The 24,593-nt window shown below is 57.9% G+C and overlaps 1 long non-coding RNA gene across 2 annotated transcripts; it reads left to right on the top strand.

Moving 5' to 3' along the window:
• The first annotated feature begins 1,781 nt into the window (after positions 1-1,781).
• LOC122911516 lies at positions 1,782-24,109 on the top strand. Of its 2 annotated transcripts, XR_006385480.1 has the most exons (7): positions 1,782-1,827; positions 7,279-7,475; positions 11,875-12,068; positions 12,875-12,982; positions 16,914-17,069; positions 23,063-23,211; positions 23,740-23,774. It is a non-coding gene; the product is annotated as an uncharacterized LOC122911516 (long non-coding RNA). The 2 variants fall into 2 exon arrangements; XR_006385479.1 differs by having other exon boundaries at positions 23,063-24,109.
• Positions 24,110-24,593: the final 484 nt, after the last annotated feature.

The following is a 24,593-nucleotide window of genomic DNA, read 5'->3' as shown; positions in this document are numbered from 1 at the left end:
GTGTCTCCTTCACTCCAGGACACAGCGGTGAGCCACACTGAGACAACCTCTGCTTACATTCCAGTGCGAAATGCCAACAAACACCCAACAGAATTAACTGATTCTCTGCCATTCTCAGTGGCCCCCGGCAGGTCAGGGTGCCCATGAGACAGAGAGAAAGACAAAGGCAAAAAATGCCTTGCTGGTTCCTTTTCTAAATTTAATCGTCGGAACATCATAGACTATTTCCCAGGAAGTCTGCTCCCAAAATCATCCTCAAGGGTAGTGTCCTCAAGGAGCCACATACAGCCTGGGTCTCCCCTGACCCCCTCTCATCCACACATCCAGGCTTCGGTGGTCAGTGAACCCAACTGTGTGCTGGCTGCTCTGACGGGGTCCTTCTGCCAGGCTAGGCCTCAGCTCTAGGTAACCGGTCACCCACACTTCAGAACCCCCGCTCGAATGGCCTGAGCAGACAGGAGCCCCTGATGCTGGCACTTCTCACTGGAACTCCTGCCTCTGTGCATAGAACTCAGGCATAGAACTGAGTGCAGTCGGGAAGGCAAACCATGAAAGAATATGGCTTCAGGCATGGCTGGATCCATCAGCCAGACTATGTCACCAAGAGTCCTGGGGCACCTGAGTGGCTCAGTGGCTTAAGCCTCTGCCTTCGGCTCAGGTCATGGTCTCAGGGGATAGAGCCCCGCATCGGGGTCTCTGCTCAGCAGAGAGTCTGCTTCCCCCTCTCTCTCTGCCTGCCTCCCTGCCTACTTGTGATCTCTCTCTCTCTCTCTCTCTCTGTGTTAAATCAATAAAATTAAAAAAAAAAAAAAAAAAAAGAAGAGTCCTCTGTCACCCCTGCCATCCTTCATGCCAGCTCAGTCTCCTGCTGGAGGTTCCCAGTAACGCAAGGCCTCCAGATTGACACCCAGCAACCCAGAACAGAGCTCCAGTCTCTGAACGGTTCCATCTAAAGTCCTATAATTGCGTCCTGTTGGGACCATAGGCTCGCCCTGGAACCAGCCACCGTACTCTGGAGGATGAAGGAGGAACTGGCCAATCCTGAGTCACATCCTTACCACTCCCCCTCCCCCCAACAAATAATTTGGCAGATGGTCAGCCCCACCCACAGTGCCTGGAATGAGAGCAGGGGAGGGGAAGTTCTCCAAGGAAAATCTGGGTGCTGTAGCTAGAAAGAGAGAGGATGAGGCGGGAGAGCAGCTTGTGTCTGCTGTGCCGGCCGGTGGCCCTGGGAAGAAATGGAACTGGTGCCGAGTGAACCTTCTTTACCATTGCTTCCAAAGGAAAAAAGCAAGTTCACGATCCTCGTGGAAGAAGGTGGTAGGTTTCTGCAATGGGCAAGCCCAAGTGATTCAGATCCCACATTCGTTCCTGACTTGTGCCCTGCCTCAGGCTGCCGGCAGTCTCTTCCCGCGGGCAACACCACTCCCCTGGGACCCAGGTTGTCCACGGGATCTGTAAGTCCAGCCCGAGGAGGCGGGGCTGCAGGGGACACGGTGTTGCAGGGGACACGGTGCTGCAGGGGACACGGAAGAGACTTCAGAGGGACTCTAAGCAGAACCGCTCCTTGCTGTTCCCGCCCAACACCTGCCTGGGAGGAGATAAGGGGTGGAGAGCTGTAAACTGAGGCCTCGGAAGCCCCTCGTGGGGCTCTGGAGCTCCATGGCCCTAGCCCTCTGAGTCCTCCAACACTTGGGGTGGGGATTCTGCCTCCCCTGGAACTGGAGCTAGGGGGAGGATCCTGGGGGGGCGGGGCTTGCTGGCCACAAGGGAGGTTAGGAGAGGACCCCTGCCCTTCTGGCCTCGGGGAAGGCTTCAAAGGAACAGGTTGGTCTCACACCCGGCAGTCCTATGGATGTGGGATGGGAGGCTCCCTGAGCACCTCTGGACCTTTCCCAGGTTCTCAGACGGTGAATGGCGGCTGGCGAGGGCAGGACCCACCATGAGGCCACCACCCTTCCCAGCCGCACTCCAGCCCGCCTAAAAGAATGGGTGGCCAGGTTAGTGGGGGAGAAGGGAGAGGCCTAGGGGGTGAGCAGCCAGGCCTCCGAAGCAGCCACAGCCCTCACCTCTTCTGGGAGGCTGATAGCCCCCAGCTCTGGGAAAGGAGGGAGCTGCGGCGGCCCAGGCTGGTGAGCAGGGAGCCCCGCCAGGGACCAGGAGGAGGGCTTTCTCGGTGTCTTCATACCACAAGATGTAAAATAATCCCCTTGGCTCAGAAAAACAGAATTTTATGGCTGTCTGACTCATTTCCCACAAAGCTAGGTTCAGTGCCCCCCCCCCAAACCCCACGTATAGAGCTTTTGTTTTGAAAAATAAAAAATATGTTGAAAATTTCAAAATGACTTTTAGCCATAAATAGTTCCCTTCCTCACCCTAGTCCCAGGCCCCCCTCACCTAATTTCCCAAACGCTGGCTGCCAGAACCTTGAGGGAGACCCAGTCCAAGTGGGTGTGAGATGACTCTGGGCAGCACAGCCTCTGGGGCTGGGCCAGCAGATGTCCGCTGGGCACTGAGATGGGCTGAGGGGCCCTCCAGGGAAGTGGGCCTCCCTGGCATCTGCTGCTATGCCCCTGATTCTCAGTTTTGGGGTCCCAGGTGGGCCCCAACAGTACCAGCCACCCACTCCCAGCCTTGTAGTCTCTCCAGGCCTGGGTGCCTTTCCTTAGCTTCCAAGACGCAGGTAATGTCCGCTCGTGGCTCTCTATCCTGACACTCTAGGCTGGGGGGGAAGTTCCACCGAGTGACCTCAGACACTCAGCTGGGACATACCCCCAGGTCACGCTGCTGCATTTCCCACCCTCCCAGGTCGGTGAGGAGCACTCCCCCTGGAACCCCACAAGGGAAACATAGGGGTCCTCCAGTCCCACAAATACATCAGGATTGTCGATTGCCTGCTCCATCCTGGGGCTTGTCCTCCTAGCTAACCCCAACTCTGCCATTCCTTTACTTTCCCAGCAATCCTGGACCATGGGTATCGGCATCCCCATTTCTCAGGCAGGAAACAGCAGTAGATGGCACATGACCCGTGTCAGCTGAGGGAAGCCTCATGCTTCCTGCTGACTCCCCAACCACCCAGAAAGAGCACCCAGGTCGGAAGCGCGGGGCTCAGATGGAGGGCCTTCCCAGGAGGTCCCAGGCTTCTGGCGCACGGCATAGACACGCCTGGAGCACACAGACCCCATGGAGCCAGCCTCCCCTCCCTGCTACACAGCTGCTACAACCTGGTGCACTTGAGGCCCTCCATGCTGCGCCTAGGTGGCCCCCATGCCTCACCCCCCTTTTCCCAGAGAACAGCTTCCAGAAGCCTCCAGAAGCTTCCTAAGAGTCACCAAGGGAGGGGATACAGCCTGCAACCAGGCAGGGACACTGACCAACACCAGCATCCATTGAACTGGGAACCCCAACCAGGCAGGAACCTGCTACTCCCCAGCCAGTCAGCCCAGCCCATGGACTCAGGCTCCTCAGATCCGGGATGAGACAAAGTCCCCATCCCTGACTGTAGTGACCCCCACTTTGGTCCAAGACAATTGGCCTGTGGGCCCCCAGAACAGGGCGTCCAGAGAGCTGCCTAGGCCATAGGTCTGCCCATGGTCCGCTCTGGGGTGCAACCCCAGTTCCTGGTTCCCCAGGGCACCCGACCTCCACCTAGAAGCAGGAAGTGGCTGCAGAAAGTTGCAGGAGGGTGGGGGGGGGCGTGGGCATCTTACTGTCAAGGGCTCTGGCAATAGGACCCTGGGGGGAGCTGGGGACAGACATGGGGGTTGGTGTGGATCGGGGTCCTCCAGGCTGGCTGGGCCACGGGCATCAGGGGAAGGGCCAGAGGTGATCTGGACTTCTTTAGCCACAAGAAAAATGACTCAGCTAAATTGAGGAAGATTTCCGTTTCGGCGGACTACTTTTTCCACTATGGTAAGAGCTTTTACCCACAAGCTCCAGAGGGGCTGGGTACCCCAGAGAAGGGTTTGGGGAGTTTCGATTTGAATAGTCAATGCTGATTCTTAATCATTATTTTGAAAAGACAGCTTTTGGTTTTCCAGCAGGTGGTTGGGTCCTGGGGAGCAAAGCCAGTTTGTGTGTGTGTGTGTGTGTGTGTATGTGTGTTTGTGTGTGTTTGCAAGCAAGTGCATATTTGTGCCTTGAGGATGGGGGTGCCCAGGAAGAGGGAGATTTACCAAAGCTTTTCTCCTTGCCTGCTGGCAGGCCTGGTCCACCTCTGCAGGAATGACCTGGATTCTCCAGCCCTCTGAGCTGGTTGACCAGAAAAGGGCTATGGACTACCCTGATTGAGGGCTAAGTGTGTGCCAGGCAGCAGACTGGGCACTGACCACCCCCCCATTACACCACACCTCTGAGAGGTGAGACCCTCTCCAAATATTAGGGGAGACTTCAAGAGGGAGAAGCCGCCATCAGACCCCCGGCCAGATGTGAACTCAGGCCGCCTGACACTGCCCCCTCCACCAGCCCACCGCCCTTTCTTTACTTCCTGGTATCTCCTGACTGTCCAGAGTCACCTGCTATAGCAGCTAGCAGCCCTGGATGCAGTGAGGGCCAAAGGCTTCTTTCTAGGGACCTGACTCAAACCCCAGCCCACGGTGATCGGAAGCTGGGCCTGGCCCCTGTCAGGGCATCTCCACTGCAGCCCTGATTCCCACCATGCAACCCAGCCCCTCAGCCAAGGCAAGCTGGGTGGCCGATGGGACCTTCCAAGAGTGGGGCCCAGCTCTGTCTCTGCAACTTCCACCCTAGGGAGGATGAAGGCCAGCTGCTTTGGGCTCCCCTCACTTCTGGTCCAGCCCAGGAGAGCTTCCTGGAGGCAGGTGCCAGCAGGCTTTGGCCAGGATGGCAGCAGTGAGCGCGGTGAGGGCCCCCAGCACAGTGACTACCCAGGCTGGAAGGTGCTTCTTGCATCCCACCAGATGGAGGCCCTTGTGTCTGCTTCCACTCTGGCAAGATCCACGGCTATGACAAGTTCCCTGTTTTGTGCTCCCCCTTACTGCGCAGGATCTTCCCAGAGGCCTCACTGAGGGGATGACAGGATGTAGGGTTCCTCTTCTCACCGCACTGCTGGCTGGACCTGGCTTCTTCTGGGGGACCCTCCACCCCCTGCTTCGCCCTGACTCCTGCTCTGAGCGGGGCTCAGTTTCCCAGCCTGGAGGGAGGTAGGAGTCCACAGCGGCCCAGGGCTGGGGGAGGAGCCTGGCCCTGGGCTCCAGGGATTTCAGGGGACAGAGCTGGTCCTGAGAGGTGTGGCTCTGCAGCCGGGGCAAGGGTTCTGCCTGGGGCCAGGACACGTGTCCTGGCTCCGTGGCCTCCCCACAGCCCAGCCATCTGGCCAGCCTCCAGCCAAGCAGCAGGGGCTGCAGCAGCTGGGGGGCGGAGGCAAGGCCTGCAGCCCCCCTGGGTTGCTGGCAGTTCCAGGGCAAAGGGCGAGAGGGCTGTGGCCAGACTGGGGAAGCAGGGCAGGGAGCAGCTTCAGGCAAGGGGCCGGGTGGATGACCGTGGGGCTTGAGGTCTAAGCCTGGCTCCTCTCTCGGGTGCCCCTTCCCGGAGACAAAAATGAAAGCATCGGAGAGAGGAGAGGCCAGGAGGCAGAAATGGGGAAGGGGCTGTAACAGTCCACAGCCAAGGCAGGGAAAGGAAGAGGAACAGAGAAAGACACCAGCAGAAGAGCCACTTGGCAAAAACTCCTAACCAGCTGTGAAGAAGGCAGAGCCCCAGGGGTCAGTCAGGACCTTGGAGGTGGGCTTCCCTATGGATTACCCCTGCTCCCCACCCACGCAGAGGGCCCCTACCTTCCCCACCCCAGGGCTCACAGCTGACAGTGATCCGAGAGCACGTCATGCTTGTGCCGTGTGTAAGCACACCCGTGTGTGTCCTCGTGTAAGCATGGTATATACCTGTGTCTGAAGCCTTCTGCCTCTGGGACTCACGACTGCCCAGGCATAGAGGCAGCCTGGACCCCAGGACAAGGGCCTTACCTGAGCCTGGCCCCATGAGCCCCACCCCATGAACCCCACGAGGCCAGCCCTCCTGGGGCGCCGTGGGGATCCTCAGTGGGGCTGAGTCTCGGCTCCTCCAGAGGCCCAGATATCCTGTCTACCCTACAGTGGAGGAAAGGAGTTGACCCCTTTTCCTAGGGTCTTCCCTGCCTGGTGTGGTTCTTGGGCTCCCAGGAACCACACAGTCCCAGGTAGACAGAGGGCTCTACGGACCAGAGACTCCCGACTCACACGTTTGCAGAAGAAGCTCCAGGCCTCTGCAGGCGACAGACAGCCCAAGGGCTCCCACAGTGGACCACAGAATGTTTCTTGCATGCAAAACTCAAGTGTGTGTGTGTGTGTGTGTGTGTGTGTGTGCAAACATAAGCATTCACATTCCCCCCTTTGTTGTCAGCCTCTACCATTTACCCACCATCTCCTCATTCAAAAAACCCTCAGTGGCTCCCAAGGGCCCAAGCTCTCTGCCTGACACTGACCTGGCCTGGCCTGGCCCTTCCCTGGGCTCACTGACTCCCCACTTCAAGCCCCTCACTGCAGCCAGCTTTCCCCACCATTCCTGTTTTCTGTGCCCACGTGAGCAGTGTGTGTACCTGCTGTTACCGTGTGTGTGTGTGTGTGTGTGTGTGTGTGTGTGTATGTGTGTGTGGCATCTTCTCCCTGCTGGCTGAGTATAGTGTGAGAAAGTGTGAATGAAGGAAAAAACCTACCGAGTGCCCCTTGAGCAGGAAAGGCACATGACAGCTCTTGTAATGGAAAAGCCGGGGGAGGGGGTGCGGGTTGGTACCAGCTTCAAGCACTGCTCCATCCCAGTTGTGGAAATCCGTGCTCCATATCAGCTCTGCTTTCCCTTCCGTCCCTTTGGCTTTCCTACAGGCCCCCAACCAAGTAACCACAAGGCTCCCATTCCCCTGCTTTGCCACCTAGGAAAAAGAAACCTGTTTCTCCCGGTAGTTCCAGCAAAAGTCTCGGGGCAGACATCCATTGGCCGTGCCCGGGGCACGTGACCCACTTCCGGAAGCCCAGGCTACAGCAGCCTTGCCTGTGCAAACCAGGTGACCTGAGAGAGGGAGAGGTCTGGCGCGCCAAAGGAACACCAGGATGGCCCTAGAGGAAGGAAGTGGACGTGTGGCAGCCAGGGACACAGAGAACTGTCCATGAGCCCTTGGGGTAGGGTGGGACGTGTGCCGTTCCCGTCCTCGGTCACCCCAAATGGGGTCCAGAATCCTGGAGCTGGAAAACCCTGGATAACTGCCATTTTTTTTTTTTAATTGTACAGATGGGGAAACTGAGGCCCAGAGAGTCAGGGCCAAGGCTCACACTGCCAGTTAGAGGAGAGGTGGAGCTAGAACATGGACTGTTGACGGGTGATCCTGACTGTCCCTGGGGCTGCACACTGGAACCACTTACCTGGCCTGCCCCCGAGAGTCTGACCCGTCATGCATATCCTGGACATCAGAGTCCACGAGAGTGACGGTGAGTCCCACTCCGACCATAGGGGTTCAGCAACCAGGAGCTGTGCTGAGCCCCCAGATGACACACCCATTGGTAAGCCCCCATCCAGAAGAGGTGCTGGCCCCCAAGGCCATGCAGAGGCAATAGGGTCTGAGGTGGGCATAGGAGGGAGGCGGACCCAGCACAGGCCTCCGAGAGGCCGGAGCATCCAGACCACTGGTCATTGCCCCAGCGCCACAGCTTAAGAGGGGGAAGGAGGCCTGGACCACAAGGTCAGAAAAGGTCAAGAGAGGCCATGAGGGGCCCAGCAGGCTCCAAGAGGCTCAGGACGCTTGGCCAGAAAGGCCTGTTTGCTCAGAGGCCCACGAGGTCAAGGCCCAGGCCCAGGGTTAATTATTAATGAACAGCCTCTGGACTGGTGGCTGCCCAGCGTGGTGTGGCCAGAGCCCGGAGCCCCGGCACCCCCCAACCACGCCGGCCTCTGCCCTGGAACCCTCCCTGGGCCCCGCTTCCCAAGGTACCGATGCTCTGCAGCCCCCTGGGACTCTTGTACCCTCCTCCCCAACTCAGGGCAGACCTGGGCCCAAATCCTGGGGGCCCCTGAGGTGGGCAAAAGGGGACCCCCCAAGGTTCCTGTTACCTCCCACAGCCCAGCCCCTGGGCTACCACGCACCACAGGGGTGGGAATGGGCAGAGGAAACCTCTTTCATAAGGAGGATCAAAATGGGTGAGAGGGGTCGGGAAAGCCTGTTTTTCCGGCAGGGGACAGACTTAGTGGCAGTGCTGTTGGGGAGAGGCACCCTAGGCCTGAGCTCATGGGGTCAGGACTAGAGGTTCTTTGGGGAGCCCCATGGGTACCCTGCTCAGGAACAGCTGAGATCCACGTCTTTGGCCTGGTTCGCATCACCTCCCAGGAGAGCAGGACCTCTGGCTCCCGGCGCCCTGGGGAGAGTTTCTTCCCGGACCTGGGAGCTGGTGCTGACAGACGAGCCGAGCCCAGGCGCATTAGAGGCCTTTGGGCTGCAAATCCCCACTTTGTCCTGCAGATTAGGGCCTCACCGCAGGCGGGCTTGCTGCCCACCTTCTCCAGCCTCCTGAACTCCACCCCTTCAGCCTCGGGGAGCAGGGGGAAGGCCACGCCCCCCTTCTGGCAGCCTTGCCCTCAGCCTGACCCGAGATGGGGCGCCTGCAGGATGGGGGAAGGCTGGGGTGTTGGGTTCAGCGGTTCCTCAAGGGGACAGGGTTGAGGGCCCAGGGCTGACCCCATGAGTCCACATGGCCCAGGACTCTGCATTTCTCCAGAGCTCCTGCTGGAGCCAAGGTTCCAGGTCTTCTTGGAAGAGCCAGGGCTTCAGATGGCCTCCACAGCATGGAGCTCTCCTCGATCTTTCACTCCCTCTTAGACTGACAGCCTGGAAGATTGTCGCCTTATCTGTTGAGGCCCTGTGGGGTAAAGGGCAGGAGGGACCAGATAACCTGGGCTGGCCCCATGGGGGGACGAGGGGCAGCCAGCGGGGAGGTTGGAGGACTGCCTTCGCTCATGCCTCGCTGTCTGTGAGGTGTGCGGGCCTCCTCTTCACACCTAGAAAGGGGGCTCCAGGCCAGGCCCCCTCATCCCCGCAACCCCCAGCTACATGGCTGTGGTAGAGGGGTGTTAGGAAAGGACTTCAGGGCACGGCCTGTGGGATCGTTCATGGGGAAAGCCTTTCTGTGTGGCCTTTGGAAGCCCAGCCTAGGCGGACACATGGCCTGGTGCCCTTGGACAGCACAGGGCCCTGCACAACCCAGGCCCTTCAGCATCCACTTAGGACACAATTGTTCCCTTTCCAAGGCACCACTTCTCCCCAACCAGGAAATCCTGAAAGAAGGCTGCCCTTCCCTCCCTGAGTCAACACTTGCTGCAAAGAGGGCGGGGGGTGGGGGGGCGGTCAGGAAAACAGGCCCCGGGACTCTGCTCCAGGAGTGCGGGCCACACATGCACACACACACTTGCCGGCACAGCTATGCACCCAGCTATGCACACATGCACACACACTGACGTACGCATGCACACATGCTCACGGCCCCCCATGCCGCTCACAGTCACAGATGCACACACGTTCAGGCCCAAAGGTGCGCATGCATACGCGCGCGCGTGCACACACACACACACACACACACGCCCACACCTTGTCCCAGTGCTCATTCAGTCACACACGTCCACACGGACCCATGCACGCCCAGCCCTTCCTGCCCCCAGAAGCCCGACACCAGGACTGGGTCCTCAAACCTCACCCAAGTTTCTGTCTTCGGGGCCACATGCTGCCCAGGATGTCCTGGGGCCTCTGGAAAATGGGGGGCTGGGAGGAGGAGAGGCAGCGGCTGACGTCCCTCAGCCTGGCCAAGCCTGGGCTGGGGCTGGAGGTGCGGGGGTGTGGGGGGTTGTACCCGAGGCAGATGCTGTTCCCTATATGTCTGCAAGGCTAGATGGACCCTGGGGCTGGGCGGGCGCACAGTAGGCCCTCAGTAGGGAGCGGGTGGGTGACAGAACAAAAGCCGGGTAAGGGTGAGAGGTGCTCTGTCCCCTAGGCCGGCTGGGCCCAGCGAGGTCCCTGCCACCCGGCACCCGCCGCGCCTTCTCATTGCTGAGAGCCGGGCCCAGGTGAGCCAGCCTGCCTGTGGCTCCTATCTCCAGGCGGCAGGCAGGCAGCCCGGGGACGTGCCCACACATGGCTCCCCCGCGGCCACACGCCAAGCCAACGCCAGAGTCAGGCCAAGAGCAGCAGTCTCCGGGCCTGCCCACCGCCCACGGCCTGCCCGGCCTTCTGCGCCTGCTCCGGCAGGGAACCCGGCCCTCGACTGCCCGGCAGACTCCCGTCTGTGCGCTGGCCTCCTGGCGCGTCTGGGGTCAGGAGTCTTGCCCTGCAGTCCCGTCCTCGGGTCCTCACACGAACGGTGGCAGCGTCCAGGAATCTGGGTAGACATCAGCGGGACCCCATTCCCAGGCTGGCTCTACCCCTCCCCACCTCCACACTCCTCACTCTGCCCCTCTCTCCGGCTGCCGCTGAAGCGGCTTGCTCCTGCTCCAGGACTTGGCGCCGCAGCACCCCGTGGATCTGTGTGGGGCTGGGCTCTGCCGCTAGGGAGGCTCTTGGGAAGCGGCCCCAGCCACCGCCCAGGCCCTCACATTCTTCAAAATGGCCCCACTTGTGGCCTCACGGGAGTACCCATCCTTCTGCTTCCCTATTAGTCCCAGGAGGCGGGAGCCATGTCTGTGTCGTCCATAACCTCCACGGGGCCTGACGGGCAGGTCGCTGGGGGTCCACCAGTGTTTGGAGGGTGGACGGACGGACTGAGAGGGAAGGCCACCTGGTAGAGATGGGAGCAGGCCTCTATGAGGCACGCTGGGGCCTTCTGGGGCCCATGGGTTCACTCCCACCATCCAGGAGTGGGTTAGGGTTTAACCTTAACCTGAGTGGATTAGCGCTGGGGTTAGGACTTGGACTCACCCCCTTTGCTCCCCATGAGATTAGGCTTGGCCCTGGCTTCTGTCAGCCGGGACAGAGAGGGGTCCGTTGTATCTAGTCTCCTGGGCTGTGGTCCCATACTCGGGCATCCTACCTCTCCACCTTTGTCTAGTACATTCTGATGCCTGGAATGTGTCCCCTGGCATCCCTGACAATCTTTCCACTGCCCTAAGGTACAGCCAGGTCCTCCCCTTCTCGGCCTCAAAGCCCCCACAGCACACACAAGCCTGAGGCAGCTCCCAGCTCTTCCTCCCAGCTGCACTCTTAGCCTGGTAGTGATGAGTGCCCGTGAGCGCCTTCTAGGCACGCCATGGGTTTCTCCTGAAGTTCTCATCACCTTGGGCTGCTTGGCGGGTGGATGAGGGCCTGGCCAGAAGTCAGGAAGGCGATGGCTGGGCAAGAGGTCAATGAGACCAGTCAGAGGTCAAAGAGTCCATTGGGGCTAAAGAAGCCCAGAGATGGGGCGCCTGGATGGCTTAGTGGGTTAAAGTCTCTGCCTTCGGCTCGGGTTGTGATCCTGGGGTCCTGGGATAGAGCCCCATGTGGGGCTCTCTGCTCAGCAGGGAGCCTGCTTCCTCCTCTCTCTGCCTGCCTCTCTGCCTACTTGTGATCTTTGTCAAATAAATAAAATCTTAAAAAAAAAAAAAAAGAAGCCCAGAGATGGGAAGGGGTAACTCCAGACCCAAGAGCTAAAGGCTTGGTTAGCTGGTGACTTGGTTAGCTGGCAGGTTAGTCAGCCCCCTTGTGGGTTCGCATCCTTCATCCGTTGAACGCACAGCACGTCCGACGTGGGGGCCGCAAAGAGGACTCTCCAGGCCCGGCTCCGACAGGGTGGAGGAAGCATCTGGAGCAGGCTGGCCGCCGGGCGTGGCACAACCAGGGCGATAACGTTGATTTTTACGTTTTTTTAACAGTGAGAACAAGTCAGAAGAAGAATCGTATTCCATGACCCGTGAAAATGACGTGAAATTTATAAAGTTTTATTGGAAGGCTGCCACGCCTGGTTGTTTACAGACCGTCTGGATGCTTGTGCCCCGAGATGGCAGGTGATGGTCACAACAGTGCCTGAGTCACAGAGAGTGGGGCAAAGAGCCCTCGGAGAATGGGGGTGAGGATTCCGGGGGCTGCGGGCTGTCGCTGGGTGCGGGAGCTGTCCTCTTCCACCTCACTTGTCCTTCACAGCTGGAACTGAGCACTTTCTCCGTGCCAGGCAGGAGGTTGTCCCTGAGAGCAGGACCTGTTCTCAAGGACCACACACAGGGCGGGATGGGGGGGCGGTCATGGGGACTATTTTGGGGTGGAAAGACGGGAAACCCAGCCTGGAGTGTATAGACGCCTCCCTGGGAGGGGTGAAGCCAGCGACATCTTAACATTTCAGTAGAAATGTGCTAGGAAGAAAGGAGCAGGGAAAAGCATTGTGGGTGAAGGGAACAGCTTTTGCAGAGATGAGAGCGACAGGCCTAGACCCGGTGAGCGCAGAGGGGAGCCAGATAATGGGGGGTTTGGGACCATCAGAGGTCACCCCTCATCACCTGCCCCACCTCACCCCAGCCTGGGTTTGGCTCCAGGCTGGCAATGGTGCCTGCTAAGGGAAGGATGCCAGGATCTGGCAGGTGAGGTGGGGCACTGAGGACATCCTTAGGACCTCACTCCTGGCGCCCTGCCCACTGCCAGGGTGTGTGTGTGTGTTGGGGGGGTGGGGACCACGGCATTGAGAGCAGACAGCTGGTGGGTGAGGTCTGGGGGCTCAGCCCAGGAGCGTGGGGGCTGCTGGGGCAGGGGCCGCCTGGTCCTGCCCCCGGCCCAGGGGAGTCCAGGAACCAGGCAGGCTACCACAGGAGGGGAGCTGACAACAAAGGCCTATTCTTCGGAGTTTAAAAAAGTCTTAAGCCCCGTCCAACTTTCTTTTGTTAGATGCTCCAGGATGATTCCCCTTTGGAGGCTGCTAGAGATACCCTCGCTGATAAGGGGCTGATTTGTGAAGACTTAATTATGGCCCCGAGCCCTCCCTGTAAACAATCGGTGAGTGTTTATTCGACTGCCTCCCCTCCCTGCTAATGCGGAGCACACACCAGGTGCCAAGTAGTGGGACTTGGTGACCCCGGATTCTGGGCTTCCCTGAGCTGTCTCCCCCGTGGGAGGAAGGCAGCCGGGCCCAGAGTCTGGCTGCCCAGCTTGGGATCCAGGCACCACAGATCCCTGACAACTTGCTGCCCACCTGTAAGGGACAAGGATGGTCATCGGATGTTAAAGGAGACATCAGGCCCACAGCAAGTGCTCAGGAAATGCCGGATAGCAGTGCTGGGGAGGTGGCACTCTCCTGAACTTGACCATGGCCACAACCCCTGGGAAGAAGCATCTGGATCCTCAGGTCCATCCTGGGCCCGCTGGGTGAGCGGTGAGGTGGCGTGAATTGAGGTTCTCAGCAGCCCAGCCCACGTGTGCCCCCATGCCCTATCCCCACACCACCCAGGGGTGTCTAGAAGGTGTCCAAGCCTGCATGCAGCGGCCCTTTTTACTGGCCTTACGTCCCTCGGGGATCACGGTGGTTCCAAGGCAGCACGTTGGAGGACTGCCCTGTGTACCCTCCCTGGCACATGCCAGCATATCCTGCCTCCCACGCCCTGGGCCCTGTGCAAGGCTGGGCCCCACACCCACCTGAGGCACCCCTAAGGAGTCAGCAGGGTCAGGGTAGCCCCCTCCCTTGAGGGCGGGCTCAGGGGCTCTTGAGACACAGCTTACCTTCATTTAAGGGGCAAACTCTGCGCAGGGTACTGGTTAAGAGAGAGGCGGTGCCCTCTAGACACGTAGGAAAGCACGCTCACCCAGGGAGACCTGCACACTTACACACAGTGCACGTTCCACAGGATCCCACACGCTCACTGGGGCACACACACACCCAGGCACTCCCTGGGCCAGGCCGCCCTGCAGCTCTGCTCCCGGTGGGGCCATGCTGTGTCCACACCCTGGGCCAATGCCTTGCAGCCCACGAGCAACTCTGTCAAGTTCTAGTACGCCTGAAAGGAAGCAGGAAGACAGGGAGAGCGAGAGATCCTCCTGGCCCTCCGTCTGAGGCAGGAAGGGGACACGGGGGCTGCTCAAGGTCAGTCCAGCAGGACCAGCCCACCTTGGCCCTGAGCAGCACTCACGGCGGAAGTTGCATCCAACGAACCAGCAAAGTTTGTTCAGGGAGACCTGTGGGAGGGGCCAGCTCACATCTCCGTGGGCCCACCACATCCGGGGATACAGAGCCCCTCTCTCCCTCCCTCTCCAGCTGGCTGTTGGGCTGGGGTGACCAGCCCCCCCCACTGGGCCTCCAACTGAGACCAGCAAGCCATTTTGAACCATGATGAGAAGAGGAAGTTCCTGTGGCCCCAAAACAGAAACAGGAAGCTGGGAGGGGGTATATGGATAGGGAACGGGAAGGGGGACACGAGCACCCAGCAGATGTACCCAGAGCACCCTAGCCTGCCTGGGCCCGGCCTGCCCAGCCGTGTCTGGGCATCCCTGCCTGACCCCTGCACGGTCATCCTCGTCCATGTGTAGTTTCATCCCCCTGAAGGGCAGACTCATGGAGGCTTTCTCAGATGCTGGCTAATTGTCCACCTCCCTGTGTTCGACTGTCCACGCGCATCTGGTTCTGCTGAGGGGGCTCCGTGCCACCGCTGGAAACTTCCCGAACACCCACGCGTGTGTCTCTGGCCCCACACCTCTCCCTGGCCCCTGAGTGTTGCCTGGAGGACTCCCTCCCTGCAGAGCCGGCCCGACTCTCCTCCACCCACCACGTCCGTGTGATCACCGGACCACTCCCCTGACTGAGCACGCGACTGTCTGTCTCCCTGGCCGTGAGTCGGGTGACTCTGAGCCCCGGCTCTGTTTTCCCAGCCGCTCCGTCCCCAGTTCCACCCTTGCTAGGTAACTGCACACAGGACTGTCCCAGCGCCCTCAGCAGAGGAAGGAAGCAGGGGCTCTGCCCCACTGCCTCACCCTGCCCCCTGGAGCAGGAATGTCCCCCCTCTGCTATGTGGGGTGGGAAACAGAGGGTCTGAGGAACACGCAGGACCCCCGCCCACCAAACCCCTGACCACAGAGATGGCTGGTGAGGATCTCATCAGCCGGGCCAGAGCGGGTGGGGGTATGGAAGGCAAGAAAGCGGGGCTCACCCCGGGGAGGACATAGCATGCTGTTCCTCCCAGGTCTGGAGGCTCCTGCAGGATGACTCTGGGGTGAGTGGGCGGGAGCCAGAGCCAAGGGGCCAAAGAGACAGATGTCACCAATTTCAGTTCTGCCCCAGCTGGCCTGAGGGTGCTTGGGACTTCCCAGGGTGGAAGGACGAGCTGGGGGGCCAGGCCACGCGGAGGCAGGGCTGGGCTTGGAGGACCCCTTCCCCAGCCCAGCTGGGTGTTATCTGCGGGAGAGGCATCAGAAGTTCTAGGGATCCGTGGTGGGCGGGTATGTCCCCCTCGGGTCCCTCCTCTCTCCCTGAACCCCCATAGTAAGTCCCTGTAGGTACCGCTGCTAGTCAGTTCCAGCCCAAGAATATGGCAGTAGAAGAAGTTTTTGGCCTTTTTGTCCCCACAAAGGAAGGCTTTAAGGGGACAGCTGCCCCAGGGGCATCTGAGAAACATTTCCAGAACGGGAGTGAGAGGGGCCAAGTGGACACCTCATCGGATGCCACAGCCTGAGGCAGAAACCCCAAGAACCCCCCCCAAAGTCTCATCTTCGAGCTCCTTGAGTTCATCCCCCAGAGAAGGAAAGTGGGGAGCAGGTAGGGTGGGCGGGTGAAGGCCCTCACCTCCGCCTCAGCCCTCCCCTCTGGACCCGGCAAAGGCGGGCGGTCAGCACCGGAGCCAGCGGGGAACCGGGCCCCCGGGCGGGGAGCGCATCTGACTGGACCATGTTCTTGGGAGATCAGTTGTGAAACTTGCTTCAAACCCCCAAACCACAAAAACGGCCGATTTTCCCAGCCCTGTTCTCACGTTTCTCAGATCAGCCGAGGAGTCTTCAGCGTCTCCATCCAAGAGACGCCCAGCCAGCCGCTAGTCCCTGTGGGGGGTGAGAAAATGGTGTGAGGCGACGTGAGCCCCGTGGAAACCCCTCCCGCGTTCACGGGAAGCCCACGGTGCTCACCAATGTGTCTGGAAACGTGGGGTCCGGGAAAAGGGCGAGGCCTGGGCCTGATTATGAAAGCTGGAACTCAAGACTGAGGGACCCTAGAAGACCCTCGGACTGCCTTGGAAGGAATATTTGAGAGCACCTTCCGCAGGGGAAGACGGTACAGGGCTGGTGGACGGTCAGAAGCCAGGGAACTGGGCAGATGCTCTTCTGTTTCCAGAAGGGTCACAGAGCCGTCCCCCGTGCCTGGTGGACAGCAGGCACACTGGGCCCCAGTTCTCTTTGTTCAGGGACCGGTGAGAGCAGATAAGCAGCCTCTCACCAAGCAAGCATGAATCAGAGGACCCCCAGAGATGAACAGAAACCCAAGGAGGGACTCACCACTTTTCTCAGCTGGGGGTTAATGACAGTAAAAACCATCTTAGAAAAGGAAAAACTGTTGGTAGGTGTTGGGGATGAAAAGCTGTCTTGAAGCTTCTCAGCCCCATTCCCGCTGCCAGAAGTGCAGGCCACCTCGTCTGGCTTTTCTGACCAGACCAGCTGGAGCCAGGGGAGGCCCCTCCACGTTCCACTTGGGGGCCCTGCCCCACCGCCCTCCTGCCTCCCGTCCTCACCAGCCACTCTGCCTGAGGGCCTGTCCTCTGCAGAGACCGCCGTCCCTCTCCCAGGCCCGGCTCTTCGCCCTCGTCGGCTGCCTGTGTCCAGCGGGAACCTCGTGGGGATGGGACAGAAATCCTGACTCACGTTCACTTCAGTGCTGAGGCTGCTGGGAAAACGGCCAGCGTCGGCACCGTGCGCGCTCCCCTGAACCTTCCCTGAGCTGTTGCGTTTCTTTCAGATGCTATCCAAGAGGCGCTTGATGCTGCTGCTCTTGGTGAACCTGGGACCTGGGACTAGTTCTCTGAGGACAAGGCCATGGCAGCCGAATCCAGGAGGCCGGCACTGACATAGATCCTACCTGAGGGGCAGGGCTGGGGGCCCACCAGCTGGTGAGGTGCGTGGAGCGCCCGGGAGACAGCAGGCATGCGTGCGTGCGTGCGTGTGTGTGTGTGCATGTGCATGTGTGTGTGTGTCCTCCTATCTGTGCGTCCACCTGAGCATCTACGTGGGAATTTCTGCGCATGGTCTGCGGATGGGTTTATGTGTCTCCGTGTACACACCTGCTGTCCATGTCTCTGGGTGTGTTTGTACGTCTGTCCACACCCCTGTCCAGCATGGCCAGGTCCAGCCCAGATACTGGACAGGCAGGGGGAGGCCGTGATCTCGGCCTCATTATCCACGGTCTGGAGGGAGATGGCCAGTAAGAAGTCCCTCCCGGAAAAGCGCAGTCTCTGCGGGGACAGGAAACCCCGTGCTGTGAGGGCAGAGTGTGAGGGGCCAGGGCCCGGAGACAAGGGACCTGATGGAGACTCTTTTTTTTTTTTTTTTTTTTTTAAGATTTTTATTTATTTATTTGACAGACAGAGATCACAAATAGGCAGAGAGGCAGGCAGAGAGAGCGGAGGAGGCAGGCTCCCTGCTGAGCAGAGTCCAATGTGGGGCTCAATCCTAGGACCCTGGGATCATGACCCAGGCCGAAGGCAGAGGCTTTAACCCACTGAGCCACCCAGGCGCCCTTGATGGGGACTCCTGATGCTCTGAGGGGGTGACGTGAAAGCTGGGTGAGCAGAGGTGTGTGCGTGTCAGCCAGGTGGGAGGTGGAAGAAAGTTTTCCAGGCAGAGGGAAGAGCACGTGTTGAAGCTGGAGCACTAAGGGGTAGTAAGGAGACCTCGGCTGTGGGACCATGACAGTTGAGGGGCAGAAGGGCGGTGGCAGGGGTGAGACAGAGTGGGAGCCGGAGCTAGACACGCAGGCCTGGAGTCCGCAGCAACAACGGTGGGCTGATCCTGAGGCCCTCTGGACGGCTTGGATAGGAAAGTAGCCCGTCCCGCGGCTGTTTGACGGGGCCCTTCGGTCTGCCCAGAGAGGAGGGCCACAGGGTGCCCGGGACGAGGCCTGAGCAGAGCAGCCACCCAGGGAGGAGTGACAGCAGCCAGGGCCCAGAGATGGGCTTGCAAAGGCAAGACAAGGATGAGGTGTGAGGCCCAATGATGGGTGAGATATGTGAGCATCCCAGAGGCTCCCCTGTGTGTGCATGCCTGTAAGCGTATGTGCACAAGGGTGAGTGTGCACACACCTGCAGAGGGCTGAGAGCCAGGCCCTCTCCAGCCTCATGCCCGTGTCCCCACAGCCTTGCAGCGGACATGACAGTGACGGTAAAAAGGGCCCGGTGTTGCAACTGCATTTCCTCTCGAACCCAGGGCCGCCCGAGATTAGCTGAGAGCCCCGTGTGCACCGGGCGATAACACCCCCACTCCCCCGTTTCCTAATCTCTGATTCATTTCCAACTGATAACAGGATGAGGGCCCGTGGGCAGCTAAGAAATGCCCCAGCGGGGTCCCACCAAGCATGGAGCCAAGCGTGGAGCCCAGCTGCCCGGGGGGCCCCGGGGGGGCTCTGGACAACAGAGACAGGAAGATCAGGGACAGGGTGAGCATGGAGGGGAGACAGGGCAGGGGGACAGGGAGACAGACACAGACACAGAAGAGCCGGGGTCAGGGTAGGGTGATGAGGAAGAGAGATAAGGAGGGAGAGAAACACGGACAGCAACAGCCAGCCAGACAGATGAATAAATATAGACAGAAAGGAGATGGGGGTCCCGGGGTTGGAGGAACTTAGTGAAGAGAAAGAAAAACAGAGAGACAGAGAAATAGAGAAGAGGTGACCCAAGGTCAAGAGAGATGAGGAGAGTTAAAGGAGGGGGCAGAGATAGAACGTGGGGGTGGGGATGTGGGGAGCTGGGCTGACCTGGCCCTCCCTGAGCACAGCCCAGGTCTGAGCACAGTGGGGAGGGCAGGGTGCTGGTCCTGCTGGCTTGACCCTGCCAGGCACAAGCCCCCAGTGGGACCTGGGAGGCAGGAGCAGCAGCTCCATCCCCTACACCCCACCCCACACCCACCCTCACCTTCCAAGGAGCCCGGTCCCCTGAGACCCTCAGGAAGAGAAGAGAAGCATCCTGGGGACTTGATAGAGCCAGGCTCCCATCCACAGGGTTCAACCAGAGCAAAAGGGACAGGGTAGCCCCCACACCCAGGGTTTCTTTGTATCCCGATGGCGTCTGGTGGGGCCAGGGTGAGTCTGCAAAGTCAAGGTGGAGTGGACCGAACTCAACCCAGAGGAAGACAGCAGGGACTAGCAAGCAGGGGGCCAGCAGCCCTCTTGACTGAGCCTGGAAGGAAGCCAGTTGTCCCTCTGTTACCCTCCTGGACCAGGCACTCCTCTGGGCTCAGCACCTGGGCTCATGCTTTGCAGTGCTCAGAGGAAGGAAGGTGGGCGGCGGGGACTGTGGCGCCCGGCCACCTCCCTCGCAATTCAGGCTCTGCTCTAGTCCTCTCCCTAACAAGGGACTGAAGGTACAGACAGCTGCCCGCTCTCAGGGGCACAAGGGGCACAGAGCAGGCTACGGGGCTCAGGACTTCCTTCTGGGAAGGATGAGGTCCCCCAGAGCAGCCAGATCAGGGGCAGAAGCCTCCCCAGAGCAGAAGGGGCCATGGGCCTCCCCTCGGCGTCTAGGGGCAGGCAGAAAGAGGTGTGTGAACAGGACAGGCAGCGTCTAGAGATCATGAGAGGCAGGGAGCAAATTACTAAGCTCTGGTGGGCAGAAAGGAGCTCTAGGAGCCTCCCCGACAGGGGCACCTGTGGTCCCATGGGGTTTCAGGGAGTCCCTCAATCCCCAGGGCCCCCAGCCCAGGCTGGTGAATGACAGCAGGAGAAGTGCCCCGCCCGGGTCCTCCTGGTCTGCGGACCAGGGAGGGCTCGCCTCGCCTCCTCCCTGGGGTAGGCCAGCCACCCCTCTGATTTGCCGTGCCCGCCCTGATGCCCTGACTGCCAGCGACCACAGGAAGCGCTGCCCCAGCACAGCACTTCCCTTTTCTGAAATCTGTCCCCAGCAGCCTGGTGGCCAGGGAAGGCAGACTTCCCGCTGCCCCCACCCCTGGGCTCTTCCCACCAGTCACAAGTGGTTTGTTCCTGAGTTTCCCTGGGCAGAGGTGACCTTCTTGCCTCAACCACAGATCAGTTATTTATCAGAACAGGAAAGATGGCACCAGAGATATATCGTCCCCCAACCCAGGAGGGCCCGGCCTGCTCCAACGACCGCATGCCTGCTCCCCACATCACACGGGGCCTGCTCCCCACATCACACGAGGAAGTGTGCCCAGCGCGTGCAGGCCGCCCCGGGGAGGGAGCCGAGCAGGAGGACTCCTGGGCAGGTGGGGCAGAGTGTGTGACTGACCCTAGCCCCAGGCCCAAGGAGGCTCTGAGTGTGAGCTGGGAGCAGTGTGGGCCTGTGGTGTCCTTCCAGGTCCCATAAAACTCACCCCTCCACAGACGTGCTCTCGGCCCGTGGCAGGTCCTAGGGCTCCTCTGTCCTCCCCCAGCGGGGAACACCTTGGGTCCCGGGTGTCAGGCTGCTCTTCTGCCCATAGCAAACATAAGGCCCATCCCCCTGAGGATTCAGGACCCACTTGTGAGAAAGGGCAGAAGAAGGTTTCGAGGTTCAGTAGCAGTCCTACTCTCCTTCTAGGCTGGGTCATGCTTCGGTATGGTTAGGGCTCTTCTCAGCTTTAGAGAATCTTTAGCAGCGACCGTGGGCTCTGTTCACGAAGGGGCAGGAACATTCCCCTTCCGCCACTACCATCACCATCACAACGACCAAAACTGTCTTCAGACATGGCCAAATATTCCCTGGGAAGACAACATTGTCCCACGTCAAGAACCACTGATCTAGGTACCACGGAAGGCCCCGGCTGCCGAGGCTAGAAAGTGTCAGGGTCTCTTAAGAGTTTTGTGCTCGAAGGTCATGATCTGAAGCGATGGTAACTGGTCAGAGTCTGGGGATCTTGGAAGCAGGAGGGTGTGTCTGAGGAATCTGTGTTTCGGGGACTCCCTCTGGGGTTCTGGGCATAACTGCATCACAGAAAGGGGGGCCGGAGAGGGGAGCCCCTGGGACTGGAAGGGGGATGGTGAAGCTGGGAGGTTTCCTTGAAGGGGAGGTGAGATGTGCTCCTGGAGGGTACGAACTGAGTCGCCTTAGCCCCATGGAGGCCATCATTTTTTATATAGGACAGAAAGAGTGGGAAAAACTTTAGAATCAGGGTAGGTGCCCTGGATTCCCCAAGGTGGCGAGCTGGAGCAGACCTCCTTCCAGAAATCCCGGGTCTGAAAAGACTATCCCGTGCAAAGGGGACTTGCAAAGCTGACCCAAGAAAGTGCAATGAAGCCTTCCGTCTGAAAAAGTCATCACCTTTGAGAAATCAAAACCCTAGCCAGAGCCATGAAGAAATGTGGGATTCAAATGACGCAATCCAAGTCTTCTAGATTTGGGTCTAGAACCCCAAATCTAGAAAATAACATAAAAATAGATATAAGACCATGAAAGATACTTACTTCCACCGACTTTGTATGGGTACTTACACAGCCCAGGATAATGACCACAGCGGGGAGGGGAGTATCCTGATAAAGAGGAGCTCACGATAAAAAAGAAGTCATGAATGACCCCAAAAAGCAAATCACTATGTCAGCAGGAGATCTTAGATCTAAAGATATTAATGCAATTTGAAAAAGACGACATAATACATAAATTTTAAATTATCCAGGAGATAGAAGAGGGAGAAGGAAACATAAAGAAAATATTATCTAAAAATAAAAGACAGATTACTAAGGAAATGAAATATCATGAAAGCATAAAGTAAAAATTCAGGGGACAGATTCATCACAAACTAATGGTGGGCAAAGGGTACTGGAAAACTGGACAACACGTTTGAGGAAATATTGTAAAATGCAACACAGAGACATAAAAACAAAGGAAAATGAGACTGTAAGGATCTTTGAGGAAAAAGTCGAGTGGTCCAAAGAAGTTCAATCCATATAATAAGAATTCCAGAGGTGAAAACAGGAAAAATTCAAGATGTGATGACTGAGAAATTTCCAGAACGAAGAAGTGAGTCTTCACATGGGACCTTAAGAAGGAGAAGTAAAAATAAACTCATACCAGAGTAAAACTACAGAACACTAAAAACAAAGAGACAATCTTAAAAGCACGGGCCATACCGCAGATATATTGCACATTTATTGCAATAAAGCAAGTCAAATGACATTTTTTGGTTTCCCAATGCATCGAGAGGTATGTTTACACTATGCTGCAGCCTGTTAAGCATGCAATAGTATTATGCCTTTCAAAATGCACATATCTCATTTTTAAAATTTTATTTATTTATTTGACAGAGAGAGAGAGTTATTTATCAGAACAGGAAAGATGGCACCAGAGATATATCGTCCCCCTACCCAGGAGGGCCACAAGCTGGGAGAGTGGGAGAGAGAGAACCAGGCCTCCCGCGGAGCAGGGATCCCAATTGCAAGGTTGCATCCCTGGGATCATGATCTGAGCTGAAGGCAGATGCTTAACGACTGAACCCCGCAGGTGCCCCCAAAATGTATATATCTTAATTAAGAAAATACTCTTTTTTTTTTAAAAGATTTAATTTATTTGACAGAGAGAGATCAAAGTAGGCAGAGAGAGAGAGGTGGAAGCAGGCTCCCTGTCGAGCAGAAAGCCCGATGCGGGGCTCAATCCCAGGCCCCTGGGATGATGACCCGGGCCAGAGGCAGAGGCTTTAACCCACTGAGCCACACAGGCGCCCCAAGAAAATACTTTTTTGCTAAAAAATGTGTACTATCATCTGAGCTTTCAGCAAATCATAATCATGGATCACCATAACAAACATAATAGTTACGAATACGTTTGGCACATTGTAAAAATCACCCAAGTGTGACTCAAAGATAAAAAGTGAGCAAATGTTATTGGAAAAGTGGCACAGACAGGCTTGCTCAACACGGGGTTGCCACAAACCTTCAATTTATTTTTTTTTTTTATGGTATCTCCACAGTGCAGGAGAGTGAAGCATAATAAAATGAGGTATGCTTGTGAATGAGAGAGAAATGAGGGATTGTGCCAAACGAAGGACATTTAGACTGACAACGGACTTCTCATCCACAGCAATGGGATGCCAGCAAAGTAGAGAACGACATCTTCCAGGTAGTCGGGGAAGTAACTTTCCATCAAGAAGCCTCTACTCCACTAAACTAGAATGGCATAAATAATTGGGTACAAAGAAGTGGGCTGAGGCAGGATCTGGGGTGAGAAGTTTCTGTTGATTAGGTTGGGAATAGGACTGATGGTCTTCAAACCAGGTTGGTGCAGAGTGGGAAAGGTGGGCTAATCTGGTTTTTTGGAGGGTGGCTTCACTTTCCTTAGGTCAGAGACTGAGGTCTAGTCCGGAGAACAACATCAAGTGGGGAGAGAAGCCTAGGATCTGGCAAGATCAAAAGGATAGGGTCAAAACTACAAGTGACCCTTTTCACCCTGGAGCCATGCTGGTTTCCAGGGAGAGCCACACCTTCCCTCATCTCCACGTGACCCATTCCTTAGACTCCACTTAGATGTTACCTTTTCTGGCATGTTTTCCCCAACCCCTCACCAGACACACCTTCTCTCCCTGTGAACTCCCCTATCAACTGTCTTAGATAATAATATCTGGACTTCTGTGTTCTCCTTCCCTATGAGATGCCCACCCAGGATCAGTGGAAACTCACCTGTACACCCCACACAAACTCCTCTGGCTCACCTTCCCTGGTGGGCAGGCAGGAAATGTGGACACTTCAGCCACACTCCAGCTGCCTTTGGTCTGAGGAAGACTTCCGTGGAGCCAGAGAACCAGAATGCCTGCCACTCCCTAAGGAGTGCTCTGAGAAGCTCCCATCTCGGTGCCTGAGAAACGGGGTCAAAGGGTCCTCTGGGTTGCCCTGGAGAATGGAGAGTAAAGGGTCAGCAGCCCATTATGGCCTAGGCCAGCTGTCATCACTTCCTATTGTCCCCAGCCTGTCCTCTGGGAAGATGTGGGGAGGAAGTCCCAGTCCTACAACATACCAATCTTTGGATGCAGAAACTGTCCATTCACTGCAAGGTCCAGCACACCTTTTCTGACTGCAGCTGGAAGCAGCAACATAGGCCTGTGGACCGACACCCAGTCCACTTAGATCTGGGGACTCAGATGACTCAAGTCATCTAGTTGGTGTGGCCTCTATCTTGGAACCACTGTTACCTGGCTCCTGTCTGTTCTTGAGACACTCCAAATCTGTCCCTGCCACAGGGCTTTTGCACTGGCTATTCCCTCTCCTGGTACACACTTCCCCCTTATAGGGACTTGGTCGGCTCCTTCCAAGATTCGAGTCTTGGCTCAAGTTATCACCTCTCAGGGCTGGGCCTCACCCTCCTTGGCTGAAACAGTCCTAAGTTCAAGTCCTTAAACTGCCAGTGATTGGCTGTGGGACCTTGAGCAGATCTCTGGGCCTTGGCTTCCTCATCTGTAACCTAGGCCTCCCTGGCAGGGATCCTAGGGAGATTAATTGGAACAAAGA

Source organism: Neovison vison, chromosome 7 (genome assembly GCF_020171115.1).
Source record: "Neovison vison isolate M4711 chromosome 7, ASM_NN_V1, whole genome shotgun sequence".
Taxonomy (NCBI): Eukaryota; Metazoa; Chordata; class Mammalia; order Carnivora; family Mustelidae; genus Neogale; species Neogale vison.
This window is presented reverse-complemented; position numbering and strand designations above follow the sequence as displayed.